Source organism: Pristiophorus japonicus, chromosome 18 (assembly GCF_044704955.1).
Source record: "Pristiophorus japonicus isolate sPriJap1 chromosome 18, sPriJap1.hap1, whole genome shotgun sequence".
NCBI classification, from domain to species: Eukaryota; Metazoa; Chordata; class Chondrichthyes; family Pristiophoridae; genus Pristiophorus; species Pristiophorus japonicus.
This window is the reverse complement of record NC_091994.1, coordinates 101,642,657-101,655,328: the sequence shown is the minus strand read 5'-3', so window position 1 is coordinate 101,655,328 and position 12,672 is coordinate 101,642,657. Positions and strand designations below refer to the sequence as shown.

Sequence of the window (12,672 nt, the reverse complement as noted above, 5' to 3'; positions counted from 1 at the left end):
ATGCAGATACAGCAAGTGATCAGGAAGGTCAATGGAATCTTGGCCTTTATTGAAAAGGGGATGGAGTATAAAAACAGGGAAGTCTTGTTACAGCTATACAGGGTATTGGTGAGGCAACACCTGGAATACTGCGTGCGCTTTTGGTTTCCATATTTACGAAAGGATATGCTTGCTTTGGAGGCAGTTCAGAGAAGCTTCACTAGGTTGATTCCGGGGATGAGGGGGTTGACAAAGGTTGAGTAGGTTGGGCCTCTACTCATTGGAATTCAGAAGAATGAGAGGTGATCTTATCGAAACGTATAAGATTATTAAGGGGGCTTGACAAGGTGAATGCAGAGAGGATGTTTCCACTGGTGGGGGTGACTAGAACTAGAGGGCATGGTCTTAGAATAAGGGGCCGCCCATTTAGAACTGAGATGAGGAGAAATTTCTTCCCTCTGAGGGTTCTGAATCTGTGGAATTCGCTGCCTCAGAGAGCTGTGGACATTAAATAAATTTAAGACAGAAATAGACAGTTTCTTAAGGGGATAAGGGGTTATGTGGAGCGGGCAGAGAAGTGGAGCTGAGTCCATGATCAGATTAGCCATGATCTTATTGAATGGCGGAGCAGGCTCGAGAGGCCGTATGGCCTACTCCTGCTCCTATTTCTTTTGTTCATATGACCCTGCAGACCGCCCTGGAAAAGGTGGTTTTAAGTCGATCTTCAGTCGGCGGTATGCATCTTTACCTGTGAATTTTTTTAAATCTCTCACCCCCCCCAGTCTCTCCCACCCCCTAGTCTCTTCCCCCTCCCCCCCACAGCGATCTCTCCCCAAGTAGCGATCTCCCTCCAAGTAGTCATCTCTCCCCACAGCAGCGATCCTCATCTCCTCCCTGGGCAGCGATTCCCCCCCACACATACCTGCACAGCGCTCTCAGGCCAGCAGTCTCTGTCGATTCTGGTCAGTGCCTCTCGTGGGGCGGAGCTTCGCAGCAGCATGCGCGTGTGCACAACTCCGAACCCGAAGATTCCCGAGTGACAAGGACTCACCGCCTGCACATCGCCAGCTGCACTCCGCTCGGCATACCGCCGAGAAAAAAGTGACAAAAATCGCACACACTCTACACAGTGGTGTGAAACGACATACCACCGAGAAATGGGCGGACCATCGGTTTTCACCAAATTTGGCCCCCTTGCCTTATATTTGTTTAATGGAAGTATTTCTGGCATGTATATTTGCAGTTTTTCATCTCCCCATACTTGCTTGGAAAGTGATTGAAAGATGGAGCTTGAAGCCAAGCATCACCTAGGATCGAGGTTAATTTAATTTTAAATACTGTATGGATCCATCTAAGCTGGAATGCAATCTGTTTTGCTGTGTTTCCCCACTAGGCCCTATTCTAATGTATTTGAATATGTCTTTGTGTGGGGCTCAAGGGTCCAATTTCCATGTATTTGGATATGCATCTAAATGAGGCCCTGTTCTGATCTGTTCAGATGTGTTTCCTAATGGGACAATTCCAGTCTATTTGGATATTACTTTTTTAAAATGGGGTCGGTTCCATTTCTAGTTGGATGAATTTCTGAATGGACTCCATTCAAGTCTACTGTATTCAGATATGTTTGAATTTATCCCATGTAAGGTCTGTTCTGATTCAAATTACTCATTGAGGTAAACGTTGTTTCAAGACATTGAGAACAGGCTCTAATATAATGCTACAACTCTACAGAGGGCTAAAGAAATCTGAGATCCCCAGAATCACTATCAAATCGAATTTTGAATTCAGATTGCTCAGTTATGATAAGGTACTTCCTTTCTCTCCCACAACATTCAGACAACAGATTTCTGGGAGCTTCCACCGGGCAATATTATTTAACAGAACTACAGGAATGTAAACTAGAAAGGATACTTTCCACTTTCGTAAACAGTAGATTTTTGTCTGGTAAAAAAATCTTACTGCGGCCTTTAAAGGAATAATATTGTTCTTGTATATATAGGAGAGTCAAGAGACAGCACTAGTATTACAACAATAAGAAAAATTGCATTTATATGGCGTCTTTAACATAGAAAAACACCTCAAGTCCTGAAAATATTTTTTTTTAAATTAGAAAACAATATGGGTTCAAAGCTAGGGCAAGGAGGAGCCTTGGGAAAGGCTTAGCTTTGTGGGCAAGGGATGCAGGAGAAACAGCAGATGGCCTCAGTCCTAGTGACAAAGAAGTCCATGAGCTCCTCTCACTTACTGTTGGAGGTGAGGGTGGAGGGGACAGGGAAGAGAGATTTAAGAAGATGGCTCGTAGTGGAGAAAAGGAGCTGAAGGTTGTCTTGGTTTTCCATGATGATCCTGGAACTGTAAGCAGTTTTGGCAGATGAGAGCAAGGCCCGATAGTGCTTGAGGTGCTTCATCCAGATCTGGCAATGGTTAAACCGCTTGTGCGTCAGATACGTTCAGGTCTGCGCCCCTTGGATTGGATGGAGCAAAAATGGGGGCCATATCAGGGGGAAAGACTAGGCTTGCAGAGTGTAAGGGTTGTAAGTAGGGACAAGACAATCAAAGATCATGATGAAAAAGTGGTTGAACAGACCTGCAGCTGCAAAAGTATCATGATAATTGGAGGGCCAAATGCAATAAAGTTGGAACTTTGAAAGAGCAGTTGTAAGTGACTTCGGGAGAATTTTTTTCCAAGGCAAATGGAGTAGGAAATGGAGTTGAAGTGGGTAGGGAGATGTGGGTGATGAGGCATACAGGGAAATGGTCAGAGATAGCCTTGTCTGTGATCACGATAATGGAAGTAAAGAGGCCATGTGAGATGGCATGGTTGAGGTGAATATGGGTAGGAGAATTTATATAGAAGGTGAAATTAAAGGAGGATAGAAGGGCAGTGAAATCAGAGGAACAAGAACAAGCAACAGAAAGTAAGAAACAGATAAAGGGCAAGCAATAGAGAATAAAACAGACAGATTAAGCACCAGAAAGTGAGATAGAGGAATTGAGCGACAGAGTAAGAAACAGTATGTGAGAGTGAGCAAGGAGTGAAAAGCAAAAATAAGATAGAGATAATAAGATAGAGTATATTTCTAATTGGCACTTTTCCAATAGGAAAGTAAAATGCACTCATTCAAAACATCAACCCATGATTTTAAACTGTGAGGACCTGCATTAAACATGTACACAGAGGAAGTTAGACCATGTACATTAAGCATTCATACGGACATTAAGTGGTCAGAAAATATACCCCAATGGCTGAAATTGCTTTGTAAATCAAAAAGAAAAGCATGCTGGTAACTAATAAATCATATTCCCAGAAATCATGTCTCAGTGCTGTGAATTCCCAGGATTTTGTCAGCAGTTATGGAGAAAAACAGTTGTGTTTTTGATGAAAGTGAAATTTCAGCCATACTGAGAAAGAGCGAAGTAGAATGGGAGAGAATGAGCCAAAGTGACTGAGACTGACGGAGAAAAAATTGAGACTAAGATTATGAGAAAAACCAAATTGCTTGATGTGCTCCCCATGGACAAAGTCTTGTACTCACTGTGACTTTGCTGGGGGTAAATGAATTTCTAGTGACAAGTGAGAATAAGAGAGCACGAAGAAGAGGGAAAGCATGTTTTTGTGATAACCTTGTGAAAGGTGGATTTAGTAAAACTATGGACTAAACTGGAACTGTCCTTTAAACACTGACAGTTTGAAAGGTGTATGTGATGCACTCAACAAAGCACAGTGAATGAACAGAATACAGTGGAAATCTTTGGGCCTAAAACAGGCACTGCATACAGAGCCTGTTCCCAAGTAGGAGGCCCGAGGCCTCATTAATACTATTTAAGGGAGCTGTTGGTACCTGTCACACCTCTACAGGCAGCTTGTGAATGTTATAAAGATCAATGTTGGGTCATTTGCTTTGCTTGCATCAACCCAAATATAATTCACGGGGGCGGGTGTACTGGCAATGGATGGGGGTCAGGGGGGTGATCAGTAGTACTCTGCAGTCAGGGTAGCAATGCTGCTCTTTCTGGCTTCACAGGAACACTTTTTCACATCTTTTAAAGAAGAAAACTTACATTTTGTTGGCAGCTGCTGCTTCGACTGCAATGGCTGCTGAAGAACCCCGAATGGAGCAGGCCCGGCACCTGCTTCGTTCATCGCTATCCAATTTCTCCGGAGGGGCCTAAAATTGGAATAACGCCAATTTTAGGCAGCTGCCAAGGACATCTGAAAAATGGCCCAACCTAATATCAGATCGGACACCTTTCATGCGGACTTTGGCCACGGCATGTTGGTCCCCAAAATTTGCCCTTGTTGAGTCCATTTTACGCCCATAAAAAGGCACAACCGGATACAATATTCCAATGTTTCCAAGCGGAATATGATATTTAAAGGGAAAGATTTTACTTTTTCAGCAGTTTTGATCTCAGGCTGTGATCCAGTTCGAGCCAGCTGGAGCAGTGCCAGGCCATGTTTGTTCCTGCTGTGGGCTCTCTTACTTATGGGCAGAGGATTTTGTGCAGTCTGTTTGCTTGGGCTCCACTGACAGTGTGGGGATTAACTTCGTTCAAAATTTAAACCAGAGTTACTTAAAATTCCCATCACTGGAACAACACAATACCCTGTTAACATCCGTGACAATCTGACACTAAAATTCAGTCATCTAATTGAGATATAGGGTATTACAGTTGTACATAAGCAGACATCCATGCCCACTGAGGCCATTTATAGTTTCCCAAAAGCCACCCCAAAATATATATGGGGTGCAATTCAACTTCGGCATGGGCAGAAACCTGCAGGTGGCTGGTCAGTCGGCCATTATGCAACCGCCTGATTTTCCCTTACATTGAAGTCAATGGAAATGAAAATGAGGCAGGAATAGCCATCAGGAGTTGGAACCATGGCTGATATTACCATTTCTAGGCCACAAGGCCAATTATACCTTGCCTACTGCTATCCTGGCTGAGCTCTATTGACGTGCTTGCCTGTTTTCACTATTGGTGCACTCGGCAATGACGTTATCCACTAGGCCATCACGGTGCTTTTTTATGATAAAGGTTTTAACCATGTTACCATTTTCATGCATCATAATGTACCGCACAGAAAGGGGCCATTCAGCCCAACTGGCTCATGAGCGTCTTCTCACCCTACTTCATCTAACCCTATTAACATATCCTTCTATTCCTTTCTCCCTCATGTGTTTATTTAGATTCCTCTTTAAATGCATCTATGTTATTTGCCTCAACTACTCCTTGTGGTAGCGAGTTCCACATTCTCACCATTCTCTGGGTAAAGAAGTTTTTCCTGAATTTTCTATTGGATTTATTAGTGACTATCATATTTATAGCCTGTAGTTTTGGTCTCCTTCACAAGTGGAAACATCTTCACTATGTCTACCCTATCAAACCCTTTCATAATCTTAAAGACCCTCTGAGTCTTGTTCTGACAAAGGGTAATTGACCTGAAACGTTTTGGAGCCAAAACTGATGAACTCACCACCCACTGCCACCGACATTCCTCTCGTCGATCCGCCCAGTGCCACTTTCATCGTGGCCTGGAGCGGGCGGGAAGGGAGAGCCGCCGGGTGCGTGTAAGTACACTCCTGCCCGCTGAGATGCCATATTCATGCGGGCGGGAGTCAGCGGCAGGACGGCGGTGGACCGCTGAGTGCAGGCAGCTCTGTCCTCAACGGTAAGTGTGAAGATGCTGTAAAAAAGGTTAGTGAAATTTATTTAAATTATTTCTTTACAGGTACTTACCTGGAATGGGGTCCCCTGAAGGTTGTCAGATGTTTATTTTTGTTTTTGATGCTTTTTATTTTTAGTTCTTCAATCCTCCGTGGGCCCCGATTCCATCCTCGGTGGCACTTGGGCGGCAAGCGCCTCTGCCGCTGAGAATGAGAGCTCCCGCCGGCTGCCGCCCAGATTGACGGCGTATTTCGCAGATTTGCCGCCCGCCGACCTTTGACAGACCTGGGTGATGAAAACGCCGCCCAAAGAACCGTCAGGGACCTCGGCGGCCATTTGGGCGGCACTTGGGCAGGCAGAGGCCTTCATCAATTTCGGCCCCTAACTCTGTTTCTCGCTCTACAGGTGCTGCCTGACCTGATGAGTATTTCCAGCACTTTCTGTTTTTATTTCCGATTTCCAGCATCCACAACATTTGGCTTTTGCAGCCCTGAATGTTCTCTAGCCTGTTCAAACTCTCCTGATAGGTATAACTTCTCACTTCTGTTATCATCCTTACAAATCTTCTCCAGTGCCTCCATATCCTTTTTATAATATGGAGACCAGAACTGTGGACAGTACTCCAAGATTCTATACAAGTTTAACATAACATCTCTGCTTTTCAATTCTATCCCTCTAAAAGTTTGTTCCAGTGCTTTGTTTGCTTTTTATTTTGTCTTATTAACCTGTGTCGCTACTTTTAGTGATGTTTGTATCTGTACCCTTGATCCTTTGGCTCCTCTACCGGCATTTCGATTCTTAGAGAGGAATTTTAACCCCCAAAAATGGGCGAGTTTGGGAAGAAAAATGTAAAAAAACTCAAACTCAAACCGTCTCGCACCTGCCCACTTCCAGTTTTAACAGAGGTCGGATGGGTATACAACCCGCTCCCAGGAGGTGAGTCGCTCATTTAAATATTTTAATGAGTCTGCACGCCTCAACATTTTTCTCCGGACGGAATTTTCCTTACTGAGTCGGGTCAGGTGCGTGTAGGCTGCATAGTGGGTTGGTACCGTGATATATTGATCAGCCTCCTCCTCAGAGTGTAATGGCAGCATTAAGGCAGACATGCGCGTTTCCCAGCCCAATTAAATGGTACAGGTCTGATGATGTCATCAATGACTCATTTCCAGTGGGAATATTTAAAGCGGTCTTGGCTACATTGCATTTGAAGGTTCGTGTAGGAGTGTGGCAAGAGTATACTGGAGGATTTTGTTATTGCTGAGATTTTTAAGCATGAGTTCCCAAAGACTGCGGTTTTCCGATGACTCCCTACATATTCTAGTGGAGGGAGTCAGAGCATGCAGGGAGGTCCTCTGCTCTACTGATGTGCGGAAGAAACCTCCCCAAGAGCCAAAAAGAGCCTGGCTCCAAATAGCTGAGGAGGTGAATGGCGGTGATGTGGTGAGGCATACCTGGGTGCAGTTCCAGAAGCTCTTCAATGATCTGATTAGATCAGGAAAGGTGAGTGCAAAGCTTCACTTACCTTCATCCTGTTGTGCCTGTCACCACATCCCCTTCACTCTGCCTTCAAAGCCTACTCCTGCACAACAGTACTCACACCAACATACCCTGCCCGCCCACCCATCCCTCTCTCTCTATGTACATACTCACAACCCCATCTGACTAACCACTCCTCACACTCACTCCCATCCTAATGCAATCATACCAAGTAACAGAAGAAGGCCATTTGGCATTGGCACCATACTCCCTTATAGTCACGTGCAACAGATATAACCCGCACAATCCTTAGACTCATGCCATCACTCACTCAAACTTTTCTTCTTGCCCTTCTTGCAGTAGAGAGCGCACAACAACAGAGAGAGGGAGAGAACTGGAAGGTGGCCCTCCATTCTTCAGCACTTTAATTCCAGCAGAGGTGGTGGCCCTGGAGTGCTCTCCAGCTTCTTGCTAGCAGGGAAGTGCGGGTGGCCCATGAGAAGGATGATGGTGAGAGGGGACATGGAAGTGGAGGCTTCTCTGACAGCACTCCCACTTCTCTCCCATTGCCCCCTCCCCCTCTCAGTCAGAGCCCAAGATGGCTCCTCGGATTGCAATAGCCGAGTCTGCCCCTGCAGTCACAGTAAGAGCAGATTTTGGCGGGGCCTTCACATGCTCTGAAACCCAAAGGACATCCACCAAAAGTGTCTATGCAGTCACAGCAGGGAAGTGAACAGCCTGCCTCTACCTCTGCTGAAGCCACAGGGGTTGCACCTCATCGAAGCAGGTGTAAAAGAAAAACGACACAAAAGTAGATGCACAAGGGTAAGCACATGGGCGTATAAAGAAGGTTCCGTTACTGCTATCACATTTATAAATCTCATCAGTCACAAATGACATCCTTTGTGACTGTGACAAAGGTAAACGATCCCTCCACGTCCTTCTGGACCTGTCTGCAGCCTTTGACACAGTTGAACATTCCATCCTCCTCCAGCACCTATCCACCAATGGGACTGCATTTGCCTGCTTCCATTCTTATCTATCTAATCGTAGCCAGAAAATCTCCTCCAATGGCTTCTCTTCCCACTCCCACATGTTGCCTCTGGTGTCCCTCAAAGATCTGTCCTTGGCCCCCTCTTATTTCTCATCTATTTGCTGCCCCTTGGCGATATCATCTGAAAACACGGAGTCAGTTTCCACATGTACGCTGATGACACCCAGCTCTACTTCTCCACCACTTCTCTCAACCCCTGCTTGGTATCTAAATTGTCAGATTGCTTGTCAACATGCAGTACTGAATGAGCAGAAACTTTCTCCAATTAAATATTGGGAAGATTAAACCTATTATCTTTGGTCCACACCACAAACTGCATTCCCTAACCACTGACTCCATCTCTCTCCCTCGCATCAATCTGAGGGTGAACAAGACTGTTCGCAACCTAGCTGTCATATTTGACCCTGAAATGAGTTTCCAGCCACATATCCACGGCATAACTAAAACCGCCTTTTTCCACCTCCGTAACATTGGCCGCCTCCACCCCTGCGCCTCAGCTCTTCTGCTGCTGAAACCCTCATTCATACCTTTGTTACCTCTAGACTTCACTGCTCCAACTCGCCCCTGGCCAGCCTTCCTCATTCCACACTAAGTAAACTTGAGGTCATCCAAAACTCAGCAGCCTGTGCACTAACTCGCACCAAGTCAAGATCACCCATCGCCCCTGTGCTTTCTGATCTACATTGGCTCCCAATTAAACAATGCCTCGATTTCAAAATTCTCATCCTTGTTTACAAATCACTCCATGGCCTTGCCCCTCCCTATCTCTGTAATCTTTTTCAGCCTCACAACCCCACAAGATGTCTGCGCTCCTCAAATTCTGGCCCCTTGAACATTCCTCATTATAACTGCTGGTGGACGTGCCTTCAGCTGCCTGGATCCTAAACTCTGGAACTCACACCCTAAACATCTCCGCCTCTCTTTCATCCTTTAAGACATTCCTTAAAACCTACCTCTTTAAACAATCTTTTGGTCATCTGCCTTAGTTTCTTCTTTTCTGGCTTGGTGTCAAATTTATCTGTTTTGTCTTGTAACACTGCTGTGAAGCGCCTTGGGACATTTTACTACGTTAAAGGTGCTATATAAATAAAAGTTATTATTATTTATTTTCAACACTTTCCAGTCTTACCCATTTTTGTCTGCTACTTTGGAAGTGGCTTTGTGAGTTGAAGTGAATGGTGAGACATAACTTAACCCTAGCAATGGGGATTAGTGTGAAAGGAATGGCTTGTTCAGTGGAGGGATGTTTTATGGTGTTGATGGGGGTGGAACTTGGCATATCATATGGCAGCCATATGGGTTCACTGCAAGAAGTCAAGTAAATCTGGACATGATGAGGCCATCCCTGGCCTCCCGGGTTCCCAGGTCCCTCTGTACTGCAGTATTTTGCAATTTTTCTCCTACCAAAGTGAATAAGCTCACATTTCCCTCCATTATACTCCATCTGCCACCTTATTGCCCGTTCACGTAGTCTATCTATATCTCTTTGCCGACGCTTTGTGTTCTCCTCACAGCTTACTGTCCCACCTAGCTTTGTATAGTCAACAAACTTGGATACATTACACTCGGTCCCTTTATTTAGGTTATTAATAGATTGTAAATAGCTGAGGTCCCAGCACTGATCCTTGCGGCACCTCACTAGTTACAGCCTGCCAACCTGAAAAAGACCAGTTTCTCCTTACTCTCTGTTTTCTGTCCGTTAACCAATCCTCTATCCATGCTAATAGATTACCTCCAATCCCATGATCCTTTATCTTACTTAATAACCTTTTATGTGGCACCTTATCGAATGCCTTTTGGAAATGGTGTTCCTCCAGCTTCTCCTCTTCATCTTCCAGCTGATGTTCCTCCTCCTCCTCTGGAGAGGCGGTGAGCTCTGTGCTTTGCTCCTCAAGCAGCTCGAATCCTCGTTGCCGTGCTGTGTTGTGCAGCACGCAGCAGACAACGACAATTCTGGAGACTCTGGCTGGTGCGTACTGAAGGGCTCCTCCAGATTCGTCAAGGAATCTGAAGCATGTCTATTGTTTGCATTATGGCACATCTGGTGAACATGTGGCCTTCATTATAACACTCCTTGGCCTCATTGCTTGGTGTCCTCAAGAGTGTCATAAGAACATAAGAAATAGGAACAGGAGTAGGCCATACGGCCCCTCGAGCCTGCTCTGCCATTCAATAAGATCATGGCTGATCTGATCATGGACTCAGCTCCACTTCCCTGCCTGCTCCCCATAACCCCTTATCGTTTAAGAAACTGTCTCTTTCTGTCTCATGAGCCATGAGTGGATAGTCCTTGTCGCCAAGCAGTCAGCCAGTAAGTCTGTTTGGCAGTCTGAAGAGTTGAGGGAGGGTGGACTGGCACAGGACGAAAGTGTCATGACAGCTGCCAGGGAATTTGGCACACACATGCATGATGATCTTCCTATGGTTGCAGATGAACTGAATATTGAGGGAGTGGTAGGCCTTGCAGTTCACAAACATGCCTGGGTGATGTGGTTGATGATGCCCTGCACCATGGGAAGCCAGCCAGAGCGGCAAAGCCAAGCACATGCTCAGTAACACTGGCCTCATCAGTGGCAAAGTTGACATAATTGGCTGATTTGTTAAGCATAGTATCAGTGACCTGTGTGATGCATCTGTAGGCGGTCGACTGGGAGACGCCATAAATGGCTGCTAAGGATCCCTGAAAGGAGCCTGAGGCGAAGAGGTTGAAGGCACTGGTGACTTTGACAGCCACTGGCAAGGCGTGTCAACCCGTTCCTCTGGGCTACAGCTCTTGCTGCAGCAAGCTGTAAATGTCTGCGACAACCTGGTGAAATAGCCTGTGTCTCCTTTGGTACTGCTGCTCAGTCATGTTCAGGAAGCTTAATACTCTGTGTTGGGGGTATTGCCTCCAGCGGGGTGCAGTCCTGCACTGATGCCCGCTCTCGTGGGGAGCATCAGGTCATTGAAGAGAAGGGTATTGGTGTTGCTGCTGCTGGTGTGCCTGCTGCTGCTGGTGTTGGGGTTCATCCTGGTTTGATTCTGAGACAACACAAGCAGCACCCATGTTGATGTAATAGATGGCAGGTCAAGTAGAGATCAGAGGACCAATCTGTCAATATTGTGATAGTTACTAGAAATGTGCTTCGAGTGGCTTTCGAGGTTGCAGAAAAGACTTTCAAACTCTAGACATCTAAATCTGTGCTCAAAATGGAGTCAGCAAGAGCCTCTCCCATAGGCAAGTAAGCAGGTATCATGCGGGAGTATTTATTGGGATTTCCATGCTCTGCATTAATGACCTCGATCAATGGCCAATGAGCTTCCATCTCAGGTTTACAGACGTGGTTCCCAAGCTGCATGATTCCTCTGGTCATCCAGTGAAATTCACAAGATCTGGTTAAAATCCCTGTTAAGGATCTCATAACAAGCATTTAATTAGGTCACCCGCCTCTGCCGTTCGGTCTGTGGCGCTCTGGCAAATGCGCCCGAGTTAAAGGCGTGAGGAGGCAGGATGACCGTGCGTTCCCGACACGCTCCCATTTTCTGAAACTTTTGCTGCCGCTCCGTCTCCAAACCCACAAGCACAGGAGCAGAAAAATTCCGGCCCCGTTTCAGCTTTATCGCAGCCGTCCGGTTTTTCCAGGCCTCGGGGGAAACAGCAGTTAAATGGAGGCAAGGACCGCTGCATGGAACAGGTAAGTGTTTTTCCAGCATTTTTTGTGGGCCAGGAGGAACAAGATCGCTTCCCCCACTGACTACGGCCACGAAACGAGTCCAAAAATGGTAATTAGATTCTGCCGTTAAATCCGTTCTTCTGGGTTTCCTGACTGCAAAACTGCCCTCCAGCTCCCTCCCCACCTCCCTATTAATATCAAGGCCACATTTTTCAAGAGTAAAAATAACCTGAGCTTCCAACAGCCAGGTAGCAACAGTGCTTCAGATAAATAGGGTATAAACTCGTCCTGGGCAGTGGTGCAAAATGGGCGATCGCGAGCCGGCAGCCCGCTTTGCACTCCTCCTGATTTTCTTTTCTATTAATTTCAGTGGCAAAGAAAATTGGGAAGGGCTGCCAATTCCCTATCGCCTGTATTGAATTTATACACTGTGTTCTCAGCTGCATACTGAGGATGGTTGATTTGAAGATACCTTTGGGGGGGGTCATAATAAGGTTGTTTTGTCATAATGGGTTTAAATCATAGGCAGATGAAGGTCTCCTAAAATAGCGAGGCATTAGCAAAATGTTTACAGAAAGTGCTGGAAATACACAGCAGGCCAGTCACCATCTGTAAAGAGAAAAGTCAGATCAATGTTTTAACCCTTAATCATTTTCAGTTCTGATAAAGGATCTACAGTCACAAACGTCAGCTTGTCTTGTAGTTCCAGTATTTTCTCTTAATTTCAAATTTCCAGCATTTGGTGTTATTTTTTCATTTTTATTAGCAAAGTGCTTAGAATTTTTAAATTGTAGAGAACATGAAGAAGATTGATGGACTTTGGTCTTGTTCTTC

General features: G+C 45.6%; 1 protein-coding gene across 7 annotated transcripts in view; it reads right to left on the bottom strand.

Annotated features, from left to right (window-relative positions):
* LOC139229314 (butyrophilin-like protein 2) overlaps positions 1-12,672 on the bottom strand; it is a 549,799-nt gene that overhangs the window by 511,901 nt on the left and 25,226 nt on the right. For 4 of the 7 annotated variants that reach the window (XM_070861001.1, XM_070860996.1, XM_070860997.1 and 1 more), the window contains one exon: positions 4,042-4,148. The exons of the other annotated variants lie outside the window; for them this stretch is intronic. The gene's annotated coding sequence lies outside the window, so the exon portion shown is untranslated. The remainder of the gene's footprint in view (positions 1-4,041; positions 4,149-12,672) is intronic. 7 annotated transcript variants of the gene reach the window in all.